This window comes from Balaenoptera acutorostrata, chromosome 12, assembly GCF_949987535.1.
Source record: "Balaenoptera acutorostrata chromosome 12, mBalAcu1.1, whole genome shotgun sequence".
Classification (NCBI taxonomy): Eukaryota; Metazoa; Chordata; class Mammalia; order Artiodactyla; family Balaenopteridae; genus Balaenoptera; species Balaenoptera acutorostrata.
This window is the reverse complement of record NC_080075.1, coordinates 55203367-55231345: the sequence shown is the minus strand read 5'-3', so window position 1 is coordinate 55231345 and position 27979 is coordinate 55203367. Positions and strand designations below refer to the sequence as shown.

Sequence of the window (27979 nt, the reverse complement as noted above, 5' to 3'; positions counted from 1 at the left end):
GTAAGCAGAGGGAGTACCAGTGTGTTAGATGAATCACTGAGCTGTATTTTTTTGAACTGTAATTTCTTCAAATGTGAGTTAAAATATAAGAAAATATTTTATATTTTACTTATAAGGGTAACGTATTGTATAGAAACTGTTACACATATTTTGTATTTGTTGATTTTGGAATCCCCCAAAAATGAGGTTCTAAGAACCAAGTAAATGTGAAAGTGCTTTGTAAATTTTTAAGTGTTCTACCAGTAAGAGGGATAGAGGAATACTGATACTCTTGTGAAGGATGGACAAAGAGGATGCTGTGAAAACTTAGGTAGCAGGAAGAGAAAAGTACAAGAGGAGAAACAGCAGAAGTGGAGAAGGGAGGTGTTAAAAGATGAAAGAAAGGAAGTGAATAGATGTGAAGAAGATTGAGTTGTAGTTCTCTTTGTGCCTGTTGATCAAAAGGAGGGTTATAAGTCTGTAACTGAAGACTTTTAACATTAATTTATGGTAAGGAAAAAGCTCAGCAGGTAGTTGAAACATTTTATTCACTTTTCGTGTAGTCTACACTGACCATGTTAACAAGGCTATGAAAATAGGCTAATTGAGAGTTGGCTGTATTGTCTGATTGTTTCCTCACTTCTGTATAGGTTTAGCTAATGGCTTTAAATTGTATAAGGGTGCTCATAAAAATAAAATAAGCTGCACTGAGTTACTGTTTATTCTAGATTTATTGAAAATAAAAGGGCATAGTGTGTTTAAGGAAAAGGGTGAAGTTTGATCTGTCAAAATGAGTGCAAAAGAAAATTAGGAAATCAGACTAGAACCAAGGTAGAATGGGAACAAAATGCCATAGTAGGAGTTAGTATTTTTATTTTGTTTTATAGATGAGGCAGTGATACAAATAGTTTGGTTCTTTAAAAACTGATTATAGCTGTAATGAAGAGTACAGGCTGGAGGAACAGAGAATTGAGACATTTATTCACCAAGGAATACATATGGCAGGGTGAATGAATGAGGCATTTTCTCTGGCCTCTGGTAGGCAAATCACAGTCAAGGATGCCATTTAAGGCTCTGCCCTAGTTCAGGAACGAGATTATGATGGTCTGGATTAAGGAATTTGTAGTAGGGATAGAAACAAGACCACTGATTTCAGAGATATTTAGGAGTTTAAGTCCTCCAGACTTGGTTAGTGTTTGGAGGTGATAGAAGTTGAAGACGAGTCTAAGGTTCCTGACTTGGCAGGAGAATAATATGTGCAAGTTTGAGAGAAGGGGAATACTGAGTTTGCTTTCAGATAAGTAGTTACACTTTTTAGATAAGTAATAACAAGATATCAGTTGGAAATAACAGGTCTAGCTCAGGAACATGGTTAAGTTTATAGATGTGATTTGGAAGGCATGATGTTTATAGTTGAAAGTTTTGAAATTAGACAAGTAATGACCATAATTCCTAAATAATAATGCATGCAGAACAAAAAGTAACTGCCAGTGCTGGCCCTAAGTTTGAGAGTGTAGACGTTTTAAAATATGTATTTTAAATTTTGCCCACCTCCAGTCAAACCCCCACCGTGTAGCTTTATAAAGAATATATAGAAATATTTGCTGCCAGAAATATTTTAGTGTCCTTGAAATAGTGTACCACATCCTGTCTGGCCATCAGCATAACAGGGAATTTGTAGACAAATGCACTTCCTTATTCTTCACTTTAGTCTCTTTTTGGAATTCTCTTTGCTTCCTTGAGCTGGTGAGGTAGTCTGAACAGATTTTGAAGCCTGAAGGCTTTTTTCACCTTCTTTAAAATCTAGCCCAGATCAGCCCTATTCAACCATCTCTTTGCCTCTCTTTCTCTCCTACTCCTACAGCCCTATGGAGCTCAAGGCTCTGGCAAATAAAATGGCACTCCAGGAAAGAAAAGTAAAAACAGCACAAGAGAAAGAACCTTGAAGAGGACTGTAATCTTTTCAGTTCTCCCCCAAAGGTTCTACTCTCTAAGCCAGGGGATGGAGTTGGTGAGTCATTAAGAAGTGATGTCCAAATTCAGTAAAATAAATACATCTATTGGGAGCAAGGTCTTCAAGTGCTGAGGGAATTTGGAAAGAATCTGAGGTGGTTTAGCACTTAGTGGAAAAGATGAGTTTTTGGTTCAGTTTTAAAGGAGGTAGAAAGACAAGGCTGTGCAGCAAAAGGTAACAATAACATTATTAAAGAGGGAGGGAAAACAGTATGTACCAAGGAAGTAGAACATTAAGAAAAAACAAAGGAACTGGTGAACAGGACTCTTTATCTAAAATGCACGGTTTGGGATGGAGTTAATGAGAAATTAGGGTTGTTAAATGATTGAAGACTAAAATTTGGAGTTAGTACTCCTTGAACACATAGTAGAAAATTGAACATGAACAGAAGAGTATGTAACATGATTTAAATAGCAATTAAGCAATTATGGAAGATGACAACTGTTATATATAGGTTATGATGTATATGGCACTGATTAATTTATATACCACCCAAATCCCTTATATTTTCTCTTTTTGTTTTCTTATTATGTACTTCTATACCCGTAGTTCTCAAACTTTCCTGGGCATACAAATTATATGAAGCTCTTGTTTGAAATATAGATTCATCCATGTTACATGTAACAGTGTTTAGGTCCTTTCAGTTGCTGACTAGTGTTGCATTGTATGGATATACTGTAGTTTGTTTATTATTATTGTGGAAAGAGTTGTTCTAGTTTTCAACTGTTATGAGGAAAGCTGCTATGAACATTCTTGTATAGGCTTTTTGTGACACATGTATTCTTTACTTGTGGGTGAATACCTAGAAGTGGAATTGCTGGGTATATGGGATAGGTGTGTTTAACATGAGAAATTAACAGAGCAATTTCCAAGGTGGGTTTACCATTTTACACTCCTACCTGCAGTGTTCCCGCTTCCTTTCTTTTAGGGAAGAGTTTGGGTGCAATTGATGTTCTTCCTTAAATGTTTGTAGACTTCACCAGTGAAGCCATCTGGACCTGGAATTTTCTTTGTGGAAAGGCTTTTAATTAAGGATTCAGTTTTTAAAAGAATAGGTCTAAGACTGTTCAGATTTTCTGTTTCTTTTTGTGTCTGTTTTGGTAATTTGTGTCTTTCAAGGAATTTGTCCACTTCATCTAACTTGTCAAATTTACCAGCTTGAAAATAAATTATATATTTTATGAAACAGTATTTCCTTTTAATGTGAGTAGGATATGTATTGATGTTCCCTTTTATTCCTGGATATTGGATTCATTTTCTCCTTTTCCTTCCTGATTAGTGTAGCTAGGGGTTATCAATTTCTTCAGTCCTTTCATATAATCAACTTTTGGTTTTGTTGATTTTCTCTGTGGTTTATCTGTTTTCCATTTCATGATTTGAGCTCTTTTACTAATTCCTTACTTTCTCCATACTTGGGTTTAATTTGCTCTCCTTTTTCTAGCTTTTAAGGTGAAAGCTTAGGTCATTGATTTTTAATTTTTTAAAAAAATTATCAACACTTAAAGCTATACATTTTCATTATCATTATATACAAAATAGTTCCTAATTTCTCTTATAATTTTTCTTTGATTCATGGGTTGTTTCAAAGAGTTTTGCCAAATAATTTCCCAATATTTGGAATTTTCCAGGTGTTTTGTTACTGTGTTTTCATTTAATGCCATTGTGATCAGAGAACAAACTTAATAATTTCAATCCATTTAAGCTTTTTTTATTGTTTTATGGCCCAACACGTGGTATATCTTGCTGAATGTTCAATGTGTACTTGAGAAGAATGTATATTCTCCTGTTGCTGGGTGGAATGCTCTCTAAATGTCAATTAAGTTAGGTTGGTCTTTGTATATCTTCTACATTTTTACTAATTTTCTGCCTGCTTGTTCTGTCAATTACTGAGAGAGCAGAGTTGAAGTTTTCACCTACAATTTTGGATTTCTCTGTTTCTCTTTTCAGTTCTATCAGATTTTGTTTCATGTTTCAAGCACTGTTAGAGCACTGTTAGGTGCATGCACATTTAGGATTGTTAAGTCTTGTTAATGAATTGGTCCCCATGTCATCATGAAATGTCCCTTTTTATTCCTGGTAATTTCCCTTGTTCTGAAGTCTCTGTGTCCTTTTGATTTTGCATGGTATATCTTCTTCCATCCTTTTACTTTTAACCTATCTGTGTCGTTATATTTAAAGTGGGTTTCTTGTAAACAGCATGTAGCTGGGTCTTGCTTTTTTATCCAGTCTGACAATATCTCTTTTAATTTGGTGTGTTTATACCAGGAATTGGCAAACTATGGCTGGCAGACCAAACTCTACCACCTGTTTATGTAAATAAAGTTTTATTGGGACATAGTCATGTTCATTCATTTACATATTGTTTGTGGTTGCTTTTGTGCTACAGGTGGCAAGGTTAAGTAGCTGGGACAGAGACCAAAGCATAAAATATTTTCTGGTTCTTTATAGAAAATGGTTGCCTACCACTAGCTTAGACCATTTACACTTAATGTAATTAAGGTTGGATTAAAATGTACTATCTTACTATTTGTTTACTATTTGTTCTTTTTTCCTTGTCTTCTTTTGGATGGATTATTCTTTATGGTTCCATTTTATTTTTTCTGTTTATAAAATATTTCTCTTAAAAAAATTTTTAGTGGTAGTCCTTATAGTTAATTAATAACAGTCTGCCATCAAATAATATTATACCACTTCATGAGTAATGCAAGAATCATACATAATGTTACAATTTCTCCTTCCCATCTTTTGTGCTTTTTTGTCATACATTTTGATAATGTGTGTTTTAACCCTGTTGCTGATCTTTTTGCTTTTGTCAGGCAGTTACCTTTTAGAACAATTAAAAATGAGAAAAATGTCTTTCATATTTGTCTCATTTTAATCATTTCTTTAGATCTTCATTTCTTTTTGTAGATTCAAGTTTGTGTCTAATATCATATTCCTTTTGCTTGAAAAGCTTCCTTTTACATTTCTTTTAGTGCAGCTTTCTCTCTCTTTCCCTCTCTCCCCACTTTGTCTCTCATTTTGCCTTCAGTTTTGGAAGTTATTGTTAGTAGTTACAGAATTCTAGGTTTTCAGGGGTTTTTTTACCCCTTTGAGCACCTTAAAATGTTATTCTCCATCTTCTCATATGCATAGCTTCTGACAAGAACTCTGTGGTGATTTTTATGTTTGTTTCCCCATATGTAATATGTGTTTTCCCTTTGGCTGCTTTTATGATTTTTCTCTTTATCACTGGTTTTCAGCAACTTTATTATGATGCTCCTTGGTGTGGTTTTATTTGTGTTTATTCTTGTGATTTATTGAGCTTCTTAGATCTGTGGGTGTATTGTTTTCATCATATTTGTAAAATTTGTAGCCATCTAACTTCGAATTTTTGAATTCCCAAGTATTTTTCTCCTCAGACTCCAGTCCTGCATATGTTCATTCAGCCACTTAATATTAGTTCACAGGTCACTGAAGCTCTCTCCATTTTTCTTCTAATCCGTTTTTCTTTTCTTTCAACGTGAAAAGTTTGTGTTTCCCAGTCTTCAAGCACACTGATTTTAAAAAATTCTCCTTTGTCTAATAGGCTGTTATACCCATCAAGTTAAATTTTTATATCAGGTGTTATTTTTTTTTTAGTTCTAGAATTACCATTGATTTAAAAAAAATAACTTCCACTTCTCTGTTAAGATTTTTTTCTTTTTTTTTCATTATGTCCATGTTTTCCTTTAAGCCTTTGAACTCTTTTCTAATAGCTATTTTGAAGTCCTTGTATTAAAATTCTCTTTATCCCTACCACTCCTGGATCCTGATTATAGGTTACCATTTCTTATTTTTTCATACATCTGGTTTTTTCTTTGGGGGTTATGGTGTTGAATATTTGCCTTGATTTTTTTTTTTTTTTTTTTGTCTTTCTTTCTTGAGTATTAAGTTTTATTCTGGCAGGCAGTTGCTTTGTGGATCAGATTGATCTTTTGAGTTTTGTTTTCAGGGTTTTTTGGGTTTTGGTTTTGGGCAGTTCTAGAATAGCTTTCAGTTTAGGGCTAGTTTGGGCCCATTACTGAGGCATGCCCCTTCTTGTGTCTCACTTGATTGCCCCATGTGTTCATCAAGGTTTATTCATCCCAGCTGGTGGAAACTGAATGATCCTGGCCCTGTGTGAACTCTGGAAGTTGTTAGGCTTAGAGCTCCCTGGTATTTGTTATTTTCTTGAAGTTTTTCTTTGTCTAGCCTCATAGATTTACATAACACACATATGCAGATTGGTGTTTAGCCAGAAACTCAGGGAGACCTCTTCTGTAGATTGTTGAGCATTTCTGTTTAGTTTCTTCCTTTATGGTAATATGCTCTGCAAATTCTAGTCGTCTCAGACTCCACAAATTCTGAGCTCTGTCACCTCATCTCAGTGAGACTGTTGGCTCTGTTTGGGTTCCCACTCCTTGTGTTGTAGTTCCAAACAGAAAGCTGGGGCAGTCTTTGGGTTCACCTCATTTCTTTCCCTTTTTTCAGAGGTCATATTTCCATACTGCCTGTTACCTAGTGTCTGAAAATAATTGTTTTATGTTTTGTCTAGTTTTCTACTTGTTTGTGTCAGGAGGACAATTCTGGACTTTGTTGGTCCCTTTTGCCTTCATTTTTGAAGGGTATTTATGCTGGATGTAGAAATTTAAGTTGACAGCTCTTTTTTTTTTTTTTTTCCTTGTAGCACTTTAACATCATAATTTCAATATTCTCTTGTTTAAGTTGTTTCTGATGAGAAGTTAGTAGCCATTCTTACCATTGTTCACTTGATGTAATACGTCTTTTTACCCCCCTCTGGCTGCTTTAAAGATTTTCTCTTTATCTTTGGCTTTCAGCAATTTTATTTATTCCAAGACTAGCTTAGCCCTAATACCAAGGCATGGCCTTTCTGAGATCTCTATCAAATGCATGTCATGTTCATTGAGGTCTCTCTACTCTAGCTGCCAGGAATTTGAACAACTCCCAGGTAGTTGTTCAGCTCATGCTCCATAGTTGTTCTTTCCCCAGATTTTGTTCTTTGACTCGCCTCATGCAGTTTTGCCTTGTGCATATGCAGCTTAGTCCCTAGGCAAAGGATTAGGAGATCTCTCTACAGGTTTTTGAAACTTTCTCTCTCCACAGCTCCCTTCTTTCTTGTATTGTGCTCCTTAAATTCCATGCCTTCAGTAGCCTCAGACTTGGAGCTCTATTTTCTCAACTCAGTGAAATATCTGTGTTCTTTGGGGGGTTCCCCTTCCCTGTGGCACAAGCAGAAAGCCAGGGTGTTCGTGAGTCTTTGTTTCCCTTCTCTCAGAAATCACAGTCCTATGCTGCCTGTTGTCCAGCATCTGAAAATTATACTTAATATATATTGCCCTGTTTGATGGGCAATACGTATAAAGTATTATTTTCAGATGTTGGACAACAGTCAACATAGGACTGCCTTTCACATCAGGAGGTCATAACTGGAAATGGAAGTGTAGAATTTCATTTTAATTTTTCTTCTTTTTAAAAACTTTTTTGCCTCACGGCTTGTGGGATCTTAGTTCCTGACCAGGGATCGAACCTAGGCCCTCGGCAGTGAAAGTGCAGAGTCCTAACCACTGGACCGCTGGGGAATTCCCTGAAAACTTTTATAATTTTTGGTACTGTATATCATACTTTTTAGAGTATGGCTTCATTAAAAAAATAATGCCAGCTCATATTTTAATTTGCAAGCCATACAGAGAGCTACAAAGAAGAAAGTTCACAAGAAAGAAAGAAAGAAAGCTCAATATCCCAAAACCCAGAGTTTACCATGGTTACCTTTATCATTTCAGATCTCATATTGCAAATATGCACATAGAAGAATAATTTATTTTTTAAATGGATTCATGCAGTTCATGCTATTTTTAATTAAAAGCACTTAAATTTAATTAACGGGGTAAATTTATTAAACAGAAGCAACACTGGAAAAATGGCTCAACCACAGATAAATATTTATTTACTACAAGAGATATTTCCTAAAATATTTTTCTCTAAGGTTATGAAATAAGATTATGGAAAAAGCCTAAGAGGTTAGAATCATTATGTCATAGTTCGCATGCTTCAATAGGTCTCTCATATAAAAAAGAATCACGTGTTGGTAAATACCTGCTGTTGGTAGGAGAATAAATTGGTACAAATTTCTAAATGGCTATTTTAGCTCAAGCTGCTATAACAAAATACCATAAACTTATGGTATTATAAACAACAGGTGGCTTATAAACAACAGAATTTATTTCTTACAGTTCTGGAGCCTTGAAGTTCGAGATTGGGATGCCAGCATGGCTGGGTTCTGGTGAGTGCCCTCATCAGGGTTGCAGACTGCAGACTTCTTGTATCCTCAAATGGCAGAAAGAGAGCTAGCTAGCTCTCTGACTGCTTCTTATAAGGGCCCTAATCCCATTCATGAGGGCTCCATCCTCGTGGTCTAATTACCTCCCAAAGGCCCCACTTCCAAATACCATCACATTGGGGATTAGATTTCAATATATGAATTTTGGGGAGATACAAACATTCAGTCCATTACAATGGCAATTTGGCAGTATTCAGAATCCTTAAAAATGTTCACATCCTTTGCCCCAAATTCCATTTTTAGGAATTTATTATAAGCAAATAAGAGATGTGTACATTATGTGTACACATGAGTGTGTGTGTGTGTTATTCATTTCAGTGCTATTTATAATGTTTAAAAATTAGAAGCCTGTTAAATGATTAAATTATGATACAGCCATATAACCAAATACCATAAAAACATAAATTATGTTTTTTAAATTTTTTGTTTAGTATACTACTAATAAAAATAATTGGCAGGTGATAAAAATCATGAGCTTTAAGATGTTTAAGGGTATAAGGTATAAGAAAATATTCAAATATAGTAAATAAAAAAAGTAAGATGATATTTTGGAGTATCTTAAAAAGGATATATTTATTTAAAAAATAGGATGTAAAATAAAATACGCTAACTTTGAGTAGTTAAATTATGGGTTATTTTTCAATTATATACTGTTTAATATTTTTCACATTTTCTACAATAAGCATGTACTATGTTAAAAATCATACAAAAAACTTAATTTTTAAAATTCTGATAAATTGAATGATTGGGAGGATGAGGGAAGAAGGATTTAAGTGATTGTAGTTTTTCTCATCTTAATCATGCCTCTTCTCCATTTTTGCAGGTACTTTAGCTTGAACTTTATCTGTATAGATTTAGTGAAACAGGCATTTATTCTTATACTGTATATGTAATATATATCCTAAACTTTTTCTAATTTAAGGCAATCTCCCATGTTTCATAGTTTAAAATTGTGGGTTTGTATCAAGCACTGCTTTGCACACTTGAAGAGATTTAATATTGCTTTCTTTCCCTTTTCCATTTATTTCCAGAGGTGTTTTTTTAAGTTTTTGTCTTGCTTTCTCAGCCAGTGTTACTGCCCACCTCCTTGCAGATGTGGATGCCTTTATGTTAAAGAAATAAGTCGTAGTCTTTAGTTTTCTTAATAAAATATTACATTTGCTATCTCAATCCCTAGCATCTTAGGCATATGGACCTGGTGCTCTTCAGGAACTCACTCTAGTGACTCAGCTTCACATTTTTTGCTATATATTGAACATGTTAGAAATCCAGTGGAGAAAGTTACTATTCTAAAAAAGAGACAAAGGAATGTTGTGGTTAATGAATAAAGAAATAGACATGTCCTCCAGGGAGGTATCATTTATACCAGACTTCAGAGAATGACCTTCACTTGAATAGTCTAGTGTCTATACCTCAGCAGTTACAGATCCAGAAAACTCATTTTGGTCAGGGGAACTGATTTCATGCTAAGCAAATTTACTGAAGACTCATGTGGGAAACAAAGTTAATTTCTTAATTTACATTAAGAAATAATATCAAGCCATAATATTTTGATAGCCTACATCTTCATTGTAGGGCTACATCTACCAAAGGGATGTGAACAGTTGGGGTCCAATAATCAGACTGTGTTTTCCTGAAGGCTCAAGGCAGTACATTCTTCTTCGATTACCTTATTTTTAGTCTTTGTGAAGGGCTCTATAGCTGTGGGCAAATTTTTTAACCTCCCGAGTCTCATCATTAAAATTGTGATAATAACTAGCTACTTCCTAGGCTTGTTGTGAGAACTAAATAAGATAATCTATGAAAAGTGACTAACCTAGTGCCTATCAGACAGTTGCCATTCAGTAATTGTTCAGATGATTTGTTGTCTTCTACTTCTAGATTTGAGGTCTGGGGTTTAAGAAAGGCACTCTTGTTCTTTTCTTTCCCTCTGCAGGCATTGCTGGGAACTCTACTGGGCTAAGTGGTGTTGAGGTACTAACACTACTTGATTTACAAGAATATTGTTGTTCTGAGTGATAAAGTTTAACTTAATCTAGTGAAGAACTGTAATGAATCTTTGCATAGGTTATGTTTCACTGTGAGATCTAGCCATTTTAATATTTTGAGACTAAGGTAAGAATCATTCTTTTAAGGAATTCAGTAGTGTTTGCTTTTCCAATTTGACATTTGTAAAACAGCTTGCTATTTCTTGTAAAACAAACAAGTAAATTCCAGATAACAAATTTAATAAGCTGTTTTTACTCGTTGCTGACAACTTAGTAAGGTTCGTGCTCTGTAGTTAATATTTCTAATTCATTATATTCATAGATTGTAATGTTGTAAAAGACCTAATCCCTTCCCCTTTCCTTCAGATGAGCTTACTGAGGCCCAGAGAACCAGCCTGAAACTAAGCCAGACAGCTGATGCATCATAGCGGGTCCCTGGGACTGTGAGGTGCCAGTGCAGCTGGGCCCAGGACAGTGAGGCCCTTGATATAAGAGTTTGTACTCTGGAGGAGGCAAGGAGAGCGGCCAGCTCCTTCTTTTGGATGTCAGCATCCTTTCTTTCACATGGTTGTGAGAAGGCGGTATTGAATTCAAGCAGTGAGCTTGCCATAGTCCTGAGTGGCAGACATCCTAAGTGAGTCCCTTCTAGAAGGAGCCCCTGCTTGCCCCTCCTTCCTTGCTTAGCCAAATCCAAATCAGAGTGAATGAACAAATGTCCTTTTTGTGTCAGGTACCACGTCTACTAACTAGGCACTGTGGAGCAGTTGGGACTTACCTGGGAGGTTTTTTTTTTTTAATTATTTATTTTTGGCTGCGTTGGGTCTTCGTTGCTGCGCTTGGACTTTCTCTAGTTGTGTCTGTGGAGCAGTTGGGACTTACCTGGGAGGTTTTTTTTTTTTAATTATTTATTTTTGGCTGCGTTGGGTCTTCGTTGCTGCGCGTGGACTTTCTCTAGTTGTGTCTAGCGGGGGCTACTCTTCATTGCGGTGCACGGGCTTCTCATTGTGGTGGCTTCTCTGTTGCAGAGCGTGGGATCTAGGCCCGCAGGCTTCAGTAGTTGTGGCACACGGGCTTAGTTGCTCCGTGGCATGTGGGATCTTCCCAGACCAGGGTTCGAACCCATGTCCCCTGCATTGGCAGGCGGATTCTTAACCACTGCGCCACCAGGGAAGTCCCTACCTGGGAGTTTTTAATGGCAGAGCTGAGACAGGTCTCTAGACTCCAGCACACTCTTCTTTTTGCCATATCCCTGGCCTCCCTACATCAGATGAATTTTTTTTTCTCTTCTGAATTACTGTTTGACTTATATGGGAGACTTGTTAAAGAATATTTTGACATCTGTTTAGAAGTTATTCTCTAATTGTCCTAAGTAGTACTTTCTTATTTACAGTTCTGGTTTCTCATTATCTCGTGGGTGTGTATTATGTCCTCAGCTAAATCCTTGTGGACCTATACCATTTTGATCTCTTTCCTGTGACCCTTAGGGCTTGGAATATTTTAAGCATTCAGTAAATTGTTGATCAGTAAGTAAATATTGGTTATCAATTTTTTAACTGTACCAGAATTTACATTTTAACATACTTTCAACTAGAGAAGGATCTGGATTTGCTACTTAAAGCTTGTAATCTCAGAAGATTTAAGATTGAAAAGAGTTATAAAAGTGCTGTTGTCATTTGAAAGAAACTGAGTGCTCTCACAGATAACTAACTTCGAATGCTTTAAGATCTAGGAAAAGTTAGGGACGGTGAGGTTGGTCCCTTATTTAAATAAATGACTTGTGGCCATCCGGTTGTGTTTTTGTTTTTTAAAATCACAATCTAAGATCTAACTTTTTTGGCAGCCAGCAAAAAATATATATGGTTATAGAGAAGAGCTGTCTTGAATTATAATCCTCTGTGTGTTTTGGTGGACTAATTTGCTATGGGTTTATTTCTTGAGAAGAAAAAAAAAATTTCATGCCTCCTTAGGATGGTTTACAGAGGTGCAGTTATGACCAGTCTTAGCACGTGGTCCCAGTCAGCAGTCTTTTTTCTCCCCCCAGCTTTATGGAGGTATAATTGGTAAGTAAAAATTGTACATATTTAAGGTATACAGTGTGACGATATGATACACATATACATTGTGAAATAATTACTGCAATCAAGCTAATTTATATATCCATCATCTCACATAGTTACCCTCTTTTGCGGGGTGGCTGAAAACATTCAGGATCTACCCTTTTTGCAGATTTCAAGTATACGATACAGTAGTATTAACTGTAGCCACCATGCCATACATTAGATCCCCATAAATTATTCATCTTATAACTGAAAGTTTGTGCCCTTTGACCAACATCTCCCTATTTCCCCCACCCCCAGGCCCCTGGCAATCACCATTCTACTCTCTGTTTTTATATATCTCACCTTTTCTTTATCTATCCTGTCAGCATTCTTAAAAGTGTATGTTTTTTATATCAAGGAGAATCAGATGAGAAAAATCTGGATAAACCGTTGTAAATCTATAATTGCTATTAGGAAAAAAAAGGGACATACCATACTAATAATGGACAATAATGTCATTTTTATTTCAAGGACCAAATGAATATCTAGTATGAATGTGGAATCTTTCTTTTGACTTGATATTATTTGTTTTGTCTCAAATTATCTTTCTTACATGGTGATGTTAAATATTTATCTTTAGTTGTTACTAGGTATTAACAGCCTCTATGGTTGGTTGAGGGATGTAATTGTTTCTGAGTCTAGAATTTATACTTACGCCATATCTTTGTATAATTTTTTAAAATTTAAGTCTCCTGTCTGCTATCTCTGCATGCTCCCATTTCACTGGTGTTCACATTTATTTTGAGCCTTAATTTGTAAATAACTAGAAAGTTCTAGGATAATTTATACTATGTATTTTTTTTTAAACAAGTTTTCATAATCAGAACAATTTTTGTGGTTTTTTTCCGGCTGTGTTGGGTCTTCGTTGCTGCACGCAAGCCTTCGCTAGTTGCAGCGAGCAGGGGCTACTCTTCGTTACAGTGGCTTTTCTTGTTGCGGAGCACAGGCTCTAGGCACGTGGACTTCAGTAGTTGCAGCATGTGGGCTCAGTAGTTGTGGCTCACGGGCTGTAGAGCACAGGCTCAGTAGTTGTGGCTCATGGGCTTAGTTGCTCTGCAGCATGTGGATCTTCCCGGACCAGGGCTCAAACCCGTGTCCCCTGCATTGGCAGGCGGATTCTTAACGACTGCACCACCAGGGAAGTCTCTACGTATTTTTAAAAGCTTTAAAAACCTTTGATTAACGTACAGTAAAATTGACTTTTTTGGTGGGGAGGGCATATGGTTATTTAAATTTTACCTCGTATATAGATCCATGTAACCACCACCACAGTCAGGATAGAAAACAGTTCCATCATGCCCCAGAACTCCCTCATGCTGTCCCTTTGGATCACACCCCAAACCCCTGGCTATCCCCTCTTAACCCCGGACAATCACTGATGGTCATGTAAATGGAATCATACAGTATGTATACTTTTGAGACTGGATTCTTTCATTCGCAGTAATGCTCTTGAAATTCATCCAAGCTATTGCATATATCAATAATTCTATTTTGTTGCTCAGTAGTATTCCATTGATAAACTGTACTACAGTTTGATTATCTGTTCACCTATTGAAAAACATTTGGGTTATTTTCAGTTTGGGGCAATTAGGAAAGAACTGTTATAAACACTTATGTACAGGTTTTTGTGTGAGCACAGATTTTCATTTCTGTAAGATAAATACCAGGGAGTGGGATTGCTGGGTCATATGGTAAGTGTATATTTAACTTCATAAGGAACTTGCCAAACTTTTTCAGAATTTATGTCCCATTTTGCCTTCCTACTTAGAATGTATGCAAGTTGTAGTTGCTCTGCATCTTCTCCAGCATTTGGCGTTACACTTTTTAAAAACAATTTTAGCTGTTATAATATCGTTATGCCTTTAATTTAGATATCCCTAATAGCTAAAAATATTGACCACCTTTTAATGTAGTCAGTTGCCCTCCATCTAGCTCTTTGGTGCACTTTTTGTTCAAGTCTTTTACCCAGTTTTTAATTGGGGTCTGTGTTTTCTTACTGTTGAGTTTTGAGAGTTCTTTACATATTCAGAATTCAAATCCTCTGTCACATATGCCATTTGTAAATATTTTCTCCCAGTCTTGTAGCTTGGTATTCATTTTCTTGACAGTGTCTTTCACAAAGCAAAAGTTTTTAATTTTGAAGTCCAATTTATAATTTTTTTTCTTTTATGGATCATGCTTTTGGTGTCGTGTGTAAAACTTTGCCTAACCCCATGTCACTACAGTTTTATCCTGTAGATTCTAAAAGTTTTATAGCTTTGTATTTTACATTAAGATCTGTGATCCATTTTTAGTTAATTTCTGTATAAGGTGTGAGGTTTAGGATATATTTTTGCCTATGGATGTCCAGTTGTTACAACACTATTTTTGGAAAAGACTATCCTTTTTCCATTAAATTGCCTTTGCAGACATCTTTGTCCAAAATCAGTTGCCATATTTGTGTGGATCTGTTTCTCAACTATAGTCCATTGATTTATGTGTCTGTTCTTTAACCCAATACTGTACCCTCTTAATTACTGTAGCTTTAGAGTAACTTTTAACATCAATTAGTATGATTCTTTCATTTTTATTCTTTTTAAGAATTGTTTGGCTTTTTTAGTTCCTTTACTGTTGTTGTTAGAACAAGTTTGTCTATATATACAAAAAATATCCTGGGGGGTGGTAGTTTGATCAGAACTGTGTTTAATCTACAGATTAAATGGGAAGAATTGACACCTTTACTATGCTGAGCTTCCAGTTCATGAATGTGATACGACTTTCCATTTATTTAGATCTTCTTTGATTTCTTTAATAGTGGTGTAGCTTTGGCATACAGCTCTTATACCTGTTCTATTAGATTTATACCTCTGTATTTCAAATTTTGGGGAGCTATCATAATGATATTTAAAAATTTTGGTTTCCACTTTTTCATTGCTAGTATTATATACGTGATTGATTTTTGTGTGTTGACCTTATACTTTATGACTTTGTAATTTTACTTATTAGTTCTGGGAGATTTTGTGTAGATTCTTTGAGATTTTTATGTAGACAAACATGTTGTCTGCAAATAGGACTTATTTTTTTCTTTGTAATCTGTATGCTTTTTTTTCCCCCTTGCCTTCTCATACTTGCTAGGACTTTGAATACAGTGTTGAATAGAAGTGGTGAGAGTAGGTATCACTGACTTGTTCCCAATCATAGGGGGAATGTATTCAGTCTTTCACCATTAAGTATGATGTTAGCTGTAAGCATGTCCTTCCTTCTACTTGATTTGGGTTTACTTTGCGCTCTTCTTTTTTTCTAATTTAAGGTGGACACTTAAGATTATTGATTTGAGAATTTTCTTCTTTGATAATGTAAGCATTTAATGCTATAAATTGTCCCCTGAGCATTGCTTAACTGCATTGTACAAATTCTGATGTGTTTTAATTTTCTTTCAATTAAAAATATTTTCTAATTTTCCTTGAGATTTCCTCTCTGACCTGTCGATTATTTGTAAGTGCATCATTTAATTTCCCAATTTTTAGAGATTTTTCTGTTATCTTTCTGTTATTGATTTCTAGCTTAAATTCATTGTGGTCAGAGAACATATTTTGTGTTACTTAAGTTCTTTTAAATTTGCTAAGATTGTTTTATGACCCAGGAGAAGGTCTGCCTTGATGAACATTCTCTGTGGACTTGAAGAGAAAGTTGTTGGGTGGAGTGTTCTACAAATGTCAGTTAGATCCAGTTGGTTGACAGTTTTGTTCAGTTTTCTATCCTTGCTAATTTTTTGTTTACTAATTAGAAAGATTACTGAGATAAGCATGTCGAAGTCTCCAGCTATAGTTAGAGATTTCTGTATTTTTCCTTCCAGTTCTGTCAGATTTCACTTCATGTATTTTGACACTCTGTTAGGTGCACACACATTTAGGATTATTATAATCTTCTTGGTGAATTGACTCTTTTATCATCATATAATGTCATTTTTTATGCCTGGTAATTTTCTTTGGTTTGAAGTTTACTTTATTTGGTATTAATATAGCTACTCCACCTTTCTCTTGATTAGTATTTCTATGATATATCTTTCCCCATTCTTTTACTTCTAACCTACTTATATTATCATAGTTGAAATAAATTTCTTGTAGGTGACATGTAATTGGATCTTATTTTTTTTTATCCATTTTCATAATCTTTGTCTTTTTTTTAAAATTTATTTATTTATTTATTTATATTTATTTATGGCTGTGTTGGGTCTTCGTTTCTGTGCGAGGGCTTTCTCTAGTTGTGGCAAGCGGGGGCCACTCTTCATCGCGGTGCGCGGGCCTCTCACTATCGCGGCCTCTCTTGTTGCGGAGCACAGGCTCCAGACGCGCAGGCTCAGTAGTTGTGGCTCACGGGCCTAGTTGCTCCACGGCATGTGGGATCTTCCCAGACCAGGGCTCAAACCCGTGTCCCCTGCATTGGCAGGCAGACTCTCAACCACTGCGCCACCAGGGAAGCCCCAATCTTTGTCTTTTAATTGGTATGTTTAGGTGCTTTACATTTAATGTAACTGCTTATATATTTGGATTGAGTGCTACCATTTTATTGTTTGCTCTCTGTTTGTTCTTTTTGGTTTTTGTTTCTCTTTTTCCCCTTTCTGCCTTCTTTTTGGTTATTTGAACAGCTTTTGGAGTTCCATTTAAGTTTATCTTTTTTTTTTTTTTTTTTTTTTTACTATATCTCAATCTAGTGTTGGTGTGGGTGTGTGTGGTTGCTCTAGGGATTGTAATATACATATCTAAATTCTTATAGTCTACTTAGGATAAGTATTTTCCCACTTAAGTGGGATGTAGAAATCTTAATACTATATATCTCTTTACTCCCCTCTTTTTTTGTTGTGTTGTCATATATATTATGTCTACATAGAGAAAACGCCATCAGACAATGTTACAGCTTTTACTTTTAACCACCAAACATTTTCAAGAATTCAAGAAGAGAAAAATAGTTTATTGTATTTACCCATATGGTTATTAATTCTTCTTTTTCATAATTCTTTTTCATTCCATTTTTCCCTTGGCATCATATCCCTTCTGCCGTTTAGTAATTCTGTTAGAGCTGATTTGCTTGTAGTGAATTTTCTTGGTTTTACCTTCACCTGAGAGTGTCTTTATTTTGCCTTCATTCCTGAAGGATATTTTCACTGCATCTAGAAATTCTGTGTTGATGGTTCTTTTCTTTCAGTCTTTTAAAAATATGCCATTTCCTTCTGTACTTAATGGTTCCTGGTGAGAAATTCACATCCATTCAAATTGCTCTTCCCTTATAAACACTGAATCACTTTTCTTTTTCTGTCTACTTTCAATTTTTTTCTTTGTTTTTAGTTTTTATCAGTTTGACTTTTATGTGTCTGGGCATGGATTTCTTTTTTTGAATTTTATTTTACTTATTTTTTTATATAGCAGGTTCTTATTAGTCATCTATTTTATACATATTAGTGTATATATGTCAATCCCAATCTCCCAATTCATCCCACCACACCCCCGTCCCCACTTTCGCCCCTTGGTGTCCATACGTTTGTTGTCTACATCTGCGTCTCTATTTCTGCCCTGCAAACTGGTTCATCTGTACCATTTTTCTAGGTTCCACATATATGGGCATGGATTTCTTAGGGGTTTATTCTGTTTGGGTTCTCTGAACTTCTCAAATCTATATATACATTGTGTCTTTTACCAAGTTTGGAAAGTTTTCAGCCATTATTTCCTCAAATGCTTTTCTGCACTGCACTCTTTCACTTTCCTTTTAGGATGCCAGTGACTCCAGTGTTGGACCTTTTGGTATCCCAGTGGTCCTTGAGGCTTTATTCATTTTTTTTTTCTCCTTGTTTTTCAGACTTGATAATTTCTATCCATCTGTCTTCAAGTTCACTGACTTTGTTTTGCCATCTCCATTTTGCTTATTGAGCTCATCCAGTGAATTATTTCAGCTGTATTTTTTAGATCTAAAATTTACATTTGGTTCTATTTCTTTGCTGAGACTTTTTTTAAGTCTTGTAAATTATTAGATTAATTATAAAAATTAGTACATGCTTGTAAAATAAAGATATATGTAGAAGTATATGAAGTTTTAAAATCTCATTGTGTGGCTGTTACTATTAATAGCCATATAAATTTTTACTTTTTTTCTATTGCAAACCAACATGCAAGTTTATATGTGTATATTCGTGCGCACACACTCCCACTTGTACGTCTATAGAGTAAATTTTAGAAGTAGAATTCTGGGTAGGCATCATTGTGAATACCCACAAAAGAGTCCACATAACCTTTCCCCATTGAGGTGTAGTGTGAAGGTTATTTCTTGTTTTGCACTAGCATAAATTCTTGAGGAAAAAAATTTTTTTTTGATCAGAAAAGCTTTTCTTATGTTTTAGATTAGTTCAGTAAAATGGCTTCCCAGAACCAGAATTAGTAGATTAATTGTTATGAACATGCTTAAAGTTTTTGATAATTTGTAAATTGATGTTCCAAAGACTTGGTTGATTGACACTTGTAACTATGGAATTTAAGCTCAGGAATAAAGCCTTTGTGTCTCCACTACCAAAGAACAAGAGAGTATTGGCAATTTGCAGAGACCTTCTATTCATTTCAAAAGTGTTTGCCCTTCTTGGAGCATTTTTATAATAGCTGCTTTGAAGTCTGTCAGATACTTCCAACAACTGTGTCATTCTCAATTGTTGATGTCTCTTTATTGTACCATGCAAGTTGAGATTTTCCTGGTTCTTCATATGCCAAATAATTTTGGATTGCATCCTGAAGTATTATGAGACCCTGGGTCTTGCTTAAATTCAGTGGTGAATGTTCATTTTTGTGTTTTAGCAGCCAGTGGACCCTGTTGGTTTAGGCTGCAAGTTGCAGCTAGCTTTCTGTGGGTTGTGATTTCAATATCAGTTTGGTTTTCAAAGCCTGTAGTGCTTTGCTATTTGGATCTGTCCTGTGTGTACACTGCCCATTGGCCAGTTTGAGATAGGTGACTATTTTTTTCTTTGTTCTATTCTCAAAAGTTTTTGGTTTGCTATTTAGGATAAATTCGATGCCATGTTCAGCTCTGGAGTGAGCCCAGGCGTTCATAAGCAACCTAATGGAGTCGCTTTTCTGAGTTCCTCCCACTCAGCTATTTCCGCTATACTTTCTACTTCCCTGGGAACTCCCCTTTTTAGTCCTCCAGCCAGAAAGCTTTGTCTACTGTGCTCACTTCCTGTGATTGTGCCCACATGCAGGGACCAGCGGTAGGAGCACAGAGAGGGGGAAAAAAAGGTTAGGAGAGGGTTTTGCCCCACCCTCTTGAAACCACAGCTTCTGGGATTGGAGAGGATTTCTCTCCCTCAGACCTTTAGGTACCTGTGGGCCCCCTGTTGTTACTGCCTCCCTTTTCCTGCCCAAGCCTGAACTAAAGCACTTCACGTGAAACACTGTCTACATTGCTGTCCACTTCCAGGTTTCCCGCAGTCCACGTGGCAGGATACAAGAGGGAAAAAAGTAAACCCACCCTTGGTTCCATGACCCTTTGAATTCTGGTCGTCTTCCCCAATCTACCTGCTACCATTTACTTTTTACAGTCTTTAAATAACTGCTCCGTACATTTTGTTTAGATTTGATAGCTGTATTCAGTAGGAGGGACAGGGTGGAGTGTTTTTACTTTATCTTAGCTGGCACTAGGAAGAACCCTGTATTGTGTACTTTTAAGAAGGGCATTATTTATTCAGCCAACATATGTCCTTATCATTTGAGTCCTCACCATGTGCTGGGCACTTTAAATATATTATTTGTTTAATTCTCTGACAACTGTCCCCCTTTTAGACATGAGGAAATTGAGGAGTAAACTCTTAAACTAGGTCCAGAGGCACAGATAGTAAGTGACAGGCTGGGATTTGAACACAGGACCCAAGGTGTGTTCCCAGGACCAGCATCATCAGACCCACATGAGAACTTGCTAGAAATGCAAAATCTCTAACCCCGCCTCAGATCTACTAAATCAGAATTCTGGGAATGGGGCCCAGTAATTTGTTTTGATGAGCCTCTGTTAATCTGATGTATGCTAAATTTGAGCACCACTTCTCTATGCTGTAGGACTTAACAATACTATGTTTTAGTTTCTTAGCAGAACTTTAATATAAGAAACAGAAGTAGCTTTTCACCCTTGCTTGAGACATATGGTAGTATGTGGAGTGAGAACTAATTTTCTTACTCATGTCACTAACATATAGCTTTAAAATCACACTTTTCTATATTATTCAAGCTTATGGTAGTTAAAATATAAATACTATGAATTTTAAAAATTTAAATGTGTGTGTATGCAAAGAAATCAATTTAGATGTGGTTTTTGACCAATAAATCACTTAGCCTCTGGTAATTACGATGTTATATAATGCTCTGTATTTTAAATTTTAGGATATTATTACTGATTTCCCTCAATTTCAGGGTAGCTTTTGATACAGGTTTAGAATAATATTGGGTTGGGATAAATGGCCCGTATTTGCAGGATAGGTCCTATTTTGTGTAATTTTATCTTTTTTCACCAAAGATTAAATGTATCATTATAACTAAATTTAATTTGCATATTCTTATAAGACATTTTATTTTTTTTATTGAAGTATAGTTGATTTAAAATGTTGTGTTAGTTTCTGGTATACAGCAAAGTGATTCAGGTATACATAGCTATATATATTCTTTTTCACATTCTTTTCTATTATGGTTTATTACAAGATATTGAATATAGTCTCCTGTGCTCTACAGTAGGACCTTGTTGTTTACCTATTTTATATATAGTAGTTTGTATTTGCTAATCGGAAACTCCTAATTTATCCCTCCCCACCTCCTTTCCCCTTTGGTAACCATAAGTTTGTTTTCTATGTATGTAAGTCTGTTTCTGTTTTATAAATAAGTTCATTTGTATCGTATTTTAGATTCCACATGTAAGTGATATCATATGGTATTTGTCTTTGTCTGATTTCACTTAGTATGATAATCTTAAGGTCCATCCATGTTGCTGCAAATGGCATTATTTCATTCTTTTTATGGCTAATTAGTATTCCATTGTGTGTGTGTGTGTGTGTGTGTGTGTATGCTACATCTTCCTTATCCATTCATCTGTTGATGGACATTTAGGTGGCTTCCATGTCTTGGCTATTGTGAAGAGTGCTGCTGTGAACATAGGGGTGCATATATCTTTTTGAATTGTAGTTTTCTCTGGATATATGCCCCAGGAGTGGAATTGCTGGATCATATGGCAACTCTATTTTTAGTTTTTTAGGGAACCTCCATACTGTTTTCCATAGTGACTGCACCAATTTACATTCCCACCAACAGTGTAGGAGGGTTCATTTTTCTCCACACCCTCTCCAGCATTTATTATTTGTAGACTTACTTACTTACTTACTTATTTATTTATTTATTTATTTATTTATTTTTGGCTGTGTTGGGTCCTCGTTTCTGTGCGAGGGCTTTCTCTAGTTGCGGCAAGTGGGGGCCACTCTTCATTGCGGTGCGCTGGCCTCTCACCATCGCAGCCTCTCTTGTTGTGGAGCACAGGCTCCAGACACACAGGCTCAGCAATTGTGGCTCACGGGCCTAGTTGCTCCGCAGCATGTGGGATCCTCCCAGACCAGGGCTCGAACCCATGTCCCCTGCATTGGCAGGCAGATTCTCAACCACTGCGCCACCAGGGAAGCCCCTTGTAGACTTTTTAATCATGGCCATCCTGACCGATGTGAGGTGATATCTCATTGTAGTTTTGATTTGCATTTCTCTAATAATTAGCAATGTTGAGCATCTTTTCGTGCGCCTTTTGGCTATCTGTATGATAAGACATTTTAAATAAATTTACCAATCAGGAAAAAAAGTCTATTAGAGCACATCTTCAGAATCTGTTTGTTTTTTTTTTAATTAGCTTACAATCCACATATACTTTGAGGTATGTAGATTAGTAGATTAGATTAGTAGGTATATGTAGATTAGTTATGGAGCATTTTCTTTTGTGATAATCTCTCCTCTTACTAATAGAGTAGCTGGCGGTTGGGGCAGAGAAGATATTCTCTATTGTAGAAATAGGTTTTATAGTTATCATTATTTATATTAGATTTTAGGTCTGTTACCCTCTGGTATCTGCATTAGCAAGACACATAATAATCACTGAGTATTCTTGAGGGAATGTCAGCAAAAAGGGCCCTACCCTCAAGGAGCTTACTGCCTATTGAAATAAACAGAGAAACAGTTATTCAAAAAAATAATTACTGTGACAAAGATATGTAGAGTACTGTGGGTATGGTGTGTTGGAGAGAGGCTGGACCCGTGAACCTAGCTGTTAGTATTTGAAATCATCTGTGGTGGTATGTATACTACACAAATCAGCAGATGCTACATACATACAGTCAGTTTTGCTGTAATGGGATGCATTCCTAAAAATCACTAAGTGTAGGGAAAAATGGGATTGGGCACAATACTCAAAAACTTCCTCAGCAACACATTAAAAAAAAAAAGGAGAAACCAAATTAAAATGGTAACACAGTTTTGCATGTTAAAATGGAAATAGTTAAGAAAAAAATAAATATTAAAATAAATATGGTGCTTTACCTTGAAAAAGACCAGAGGTTTGCTTGAGAAGTGGGAGAGGGAGAGGTTGCCTCTTGTGAATTATTGTGGAATGGTGGAGGGAAGGTGTCTGAAATCTGAGGAAAAGTTAACACCCCATGTGGATGGGTGAGGCTCCCGACAGGAGGTGGGCTGAGGTAGCTGGGAGATGTTTGAGGTAGGTGTGTGTGCTGTGTATTCCCAGGCACTGGGCTCAGTGCAGCTGGGCGCAGTTTTCTGCATTCATCTAGTGTTTAATGGCACGTAAGCAAATAACAGTTATTCAGTGCTCTTGTTGTTCCCTAGTGTAACAAGCACATTGAAACAAATTTGAGTTTTCCAGACAAATGTTAGAGCAGAACTGACTGTAACAGGGCTTTTTTTCCCCTTCTGCGAACTGATTGACCAGCACACCTCTGGAAATGGAGCTCTTCGGTCAGCCTGGAGGAGTCTTGGAAGACTTGACAGAGAAGATGACACTTGAACTGAGACTTGGCAAATAAATACAGCGTTTTGCCAGGTATGGCATAGGTAGAAGGAGGGCATTCCAGGCAGGGGGACAGCAGCATCTGAAAAAGCATGCAGATGTAAGCCTGGTATGTTCAGGAAACTCTTACATAGTTCAGTGTTAAAAGAGTAGTTCAGTGTTAAAAAAGGTTAGAACTTGGAAGGAAGGAAGGAAGGAAGGAAAAGAAAACATTATAAATAAAACATAATGGTTAGGCAGGGGCCAAATTCTCAATATCCCTGTATGCCACATGAAAGAATTTACATTTTATCCCTCAGGGGGTAGAGAACACTGAAAATTTTTCAACAGTGAATTGTATTTTCTAACACTAATTTACATAGCACTCACTGTGACAGTATGGAAGGTAGACTGAAGGAGACTGAACTGGAGTCTGGGAATCTATTGGGATAAGGAGGAACTAGTGTGGATCTTTCATAGGCTTGACCTCTTTGAGAGTATTATAAAAGCTGTAGATGCTTATTAGCAACTGTGTCCTTTCTGTGTTTTTAGAAGCTACTACTTCTGTAACCCTGTTTCTTGGTATTAAGGACTAGGGCCATGAGAGTTAGTCTATAATTTAGTTATAAAACTAAAAATTTATAAAAATGATACATGATTATTGCAGAAAAATAAAAGAATACTAGCATGAATAAAAATTAAAACTCTTAATAACCTTAAAGAGTATTAATTTTTTTTCCTCCCTCATCATTTTTATAACTCTTCTTTGATAGGGAAAGGTGTTTGACCATCAAATACCAAGTTCTTACTATAGACTAGATGCTGTTCCGTTATTACTTAGTATGATACCCTATGATAGCCACTTGTGAAAAGAAACCATGGATATAAGCATATAATAAAAATGTGTTATAATCAGATGGTCATAGTTATACTGTAGTTCACGGACCTCATTTGCCTTAAAAGGCAGATTCTAATCTTTACCTAATCCAGACATTACCAAATTATATATGTATGCTTCCTCTTTTCTGTATTGTCCATATTCCTCTCCCATAGCTCTCAGGACTCGTAATCTTTTCTTTGTGCCAGCTATTTCTTCTAGTCCTCAGCATTTACAGAAATAATAGTGTGCCTTTCTCTAATAGAAATAAGGCTTTCTTTTTCTTCCTGACCCTGTCCTCACCATATCTTAATCCATATTGCTTTGTTTTCTGACTGAGCCATTTGGCTCCTCTAGAATATGCAGAGAATCACCAGTGAAGTCAGTCATTTAATACAACCAAGTACAGGAATAAATCACCCTTTTTAAGCATGGCATGTAAGACCCTTTAGAGTCTTTCTTCCTGGCTTTTCAGGCTGCTTTTTCTTTTACTTCACTCCACCTGTCCTGTACTTCAGCCATCTAAACCACTCCTCACCTTTGGAAAGCCAGATCCTGTCCTCTCTCTCTGCCTGAAATGCCTTTCTCCACTCAGCAGGCAACTAATTCATTCTTTAAAACCTCAATTTTAAGCTCAAAATTACCTTTTCTGTGAAACCTTCCCCGACCCTCTGCATTAGTTAGGATCAGGTACAGTGGCAAATAACAGAACCTCCAAAATAACAGTGGTCTAAAAACAAGAGAGAATTTATCTCTCTCCTATAACAGTGGACTTTGCAGTGTGGGGCTGAAATGACAGCTCTGCTTCATGACGTCATTAGGGAAGTAATGTCTACCTCATGGCTTCAGAATCTCTCACATTTAATCCTTGTCCTCACCATCCAAAATGGAGCTATCTGTTTTATGCTCTATGATGTACAAGGGAACAAAAAAGGGACTAAGGACGTTTGAGAGCTATCTCTTAACATTTCCCTAAAGCTCCCAAATTACGTATCTGCTTGCATCTCATTGGCCTCAGGGAAGGCCTGGAAATAGTCTTTATTCGTGGTGGCTCTGTACCAGCTAATTGTATTATTAGGGAAGAAAGGGAGAACAGGTGCGGAGGACAGCTAGTAGTGTGCCACACTTTCCCAGCTAGAGGTAGTTTCTTTGTGCTTTGTGTTCCCGACAGCACTCTAATTAATTAGTATTTAAGTTGTTAGAATTCATTTGTCTTCTTCACCAGATTGTGGACTTCTAAAGGCATTCAGGAAAATTATAGCAAAAGTCTCAGAGACAAAAGCAGGGAATGATATTTAAATACCCATGTGAACAAGGGAATTGCTTATATAGAGCTGATTTCTTAGACTTACATTTTTTTTTTCTATTTTCTCCATTTTGTAGAGGGAAGTGGACACTGCCAATAGTAGAGGGCATGGCTTCTCCTTTTCAATAATGCCTCAAAATTGATCACACAGAGAGAACACAGTTATTTAAAAGGTGATATATTCTCTGTATTATACTGTTTCTTTTAATTGTGGTAAAATATACATAAAAGTTACCATTGTAACCATTTTTAAGTGTACTGTTCTGTGGCATTAAGTACATTCACACTGTTGTACAACCATCACCACCATCCATCACCAGAACTTTTCTGTCTTCCCTGAGATTCAGAACCCATTAAACACTAACTCCCTGTTACCCCTCCCCCAAGCCCCTGGCAACCACCATTCTACTTTCTGTCTATGAATTTGACGACTCTAGGAATTTTATATAAGAGGAATCTGTATTTGCTCTTTTGTGACTGGCTTATTTCACTTAGAAGGTCTTCAAGGTTCATTGTGTTGTAGCATGTGTCAGAATTTCTTTCCTTTTTAAGGCTAAATATATTGTTATATATATGTACCACATTTTATTTGTCCTTTCATCTATCAGTGGACACTTGGATTTCTGTGTTACACTGTTTTTTTGGTAAGATTTTTGTTTTCTAAAGATACTCTCCACACAAATAATGTCTTATTATAATTTCACCACAACTACCCCCAGACACAAACCACATAATAACATATCTTTTTAAAAGGAAATTTAACAAAAATGCAAAGAAGATAAAAACCATCACCTATATTAGAAATTTATTTTTATAGGAAGTAATCCACCCTCCCAATCACAGTTTCTGAAGTATAAACTAAAAAATAAAATTAAGTTATGAAAAACATCCTGGTGTCAAATCTGGAAAATAGGTACAAGAATGGAATTAGAAAGAAATATAGTAGTTTTTCACAAGAAAATATATTTTGTTATATTTAAGAGTCTCTTGATGATATGATAGAGACACATAGGAGAGTGCAACCTGTGAATCCCTATTCTTTTGAAATATGGAAATTTTACCAGTGGACAGTGAGAAAGAAATGGTTATAGCTGTAGCCTGCTGGATTTGCTTTTATGAAATTTCTCCAGCATTGAAGAGAAAAGGGTTATAAATGGGTGGAGTAAGGAAAAATAGCTCCATTTCTCTCACCTCACCTCCTTTGTTATCAGATGGGAGTTAGTTTAGTGACAGTAATTATTGGATGTTTGATTGCCAGTAATGTGACTGATGCCTAGAAAATTCTGGGTTTTGGCCTCTATCCCACTGTATACATAGTCCAAATTGGTAGTTAAATTCTTACTAAAATTCTGAGTAAGCTTTCAAATAGTTACTTAAATAAAATGCATGTCCAGTGGTTTAAACTGGATCTCACAGATACTTTCCCATTTCAGCTGATTGTTTGGTCAGTTTGGCAAAATGGTGAGTCATACTTCTCTAGCTAGCCACAGACCAGCTGTTGATTTACTACTCAGTTACTTGAGCCAAGACCGAAGCACCAGAATAGAATAGAGCACCTTGGCTCTGATACCGTTTTATCTTTTTCCTAAAAGTCTGGATGTAAATTTCCATCCTTCCCCTAGGTGTTTTGAGTTACAAGAAGCAGTCTAAGAGTTCTTTGTCTTTTAAATCTTCTAGTACTGTTGTAGAAATAAAATTGACATGCCTGAAAGGATCTGAGAAGAAAAAAACACATTGTGGTGTTAGCTGTAAACTCTTCTAGGGAAATTAGAACTTGATGTAGACATTAAAAATAGAATTGAATGGTGAAGGACAAAGTAGTGGAGGTGTTTTACAGCAAGAATTAAGTTTGGATAAAATGGGGCCTAATTATGGATGGCAGTGAGTGAAGGTCAGCCACGAGAAGCTGTGTGTGACTGTTGAATGTTCCTGAAAGGAAATGAGTCTGGCGGTGTTAGGAGTTAGGAAGAGAGGAGAGACTAAGGTGTTGCAGAAATCTAGGAAAGTGGCAATGGAAATCTGGACAAGGTTACTGGCAGTGAAAGTGCAGAAAAAAAGGTAAATTTGAGAGCCATTCTGGAAAAAGAAACTATAATTTTGTCACATGGAAGAAGAGTAAAATAAAAAAATTTCTAAGAAATTCCATGATGTACTGATATCCCATTTTGGGGAGAACTCTTGAATTAACTCTAGATATGGTGAATTTGAGGTGCGATGGGGAATAGCCAAAATAAGACAGATTTTTTTAGGCTATTAGTGGACTGAAAAGTGGGTGGAATGTGTGAACTAGACTTGTGCTTCTGATACAAATCTAGCTGTACTCAAGG

The 27979-nt window shown here is 36.2% G+C and overlaps 1 protein-coding gene across 11 annotated transcripts in view; it reads left to right on the top strand.

Moving 5' to 3' along the window:
• Positions 1 to 27979, top strand: part of SOCS5 (suppressor of cytokine signaling 5) — a 62009-nt gene that overhangs the window by 6705 nt on the left and 27325 nt on the right. For 3 of the 11 annotated variants that reach the window (XM_057558030.1, XM_057558032.1, XM_057558031.1), the window contains exons 2-3: positions 23413 to 23523; positions 25730 to 25825. The exons of 5 other annotated variants lie outside the window; for them this stretch is intronic. The gene's annotated coding sequence lies outside the window, so the exon portion shown is untranslated. Of the gene's footprint in view, positions 1 to 8276; positions 8295 to 23412; positions 23524 to 25729; positions 25826 to 27979 lie in introns of those variants that run through there. 3 more of the 11 variants (XM_057558038.1, XM_057558035.1, XM_057558040.1) reach the window with 3 other exon arrangements.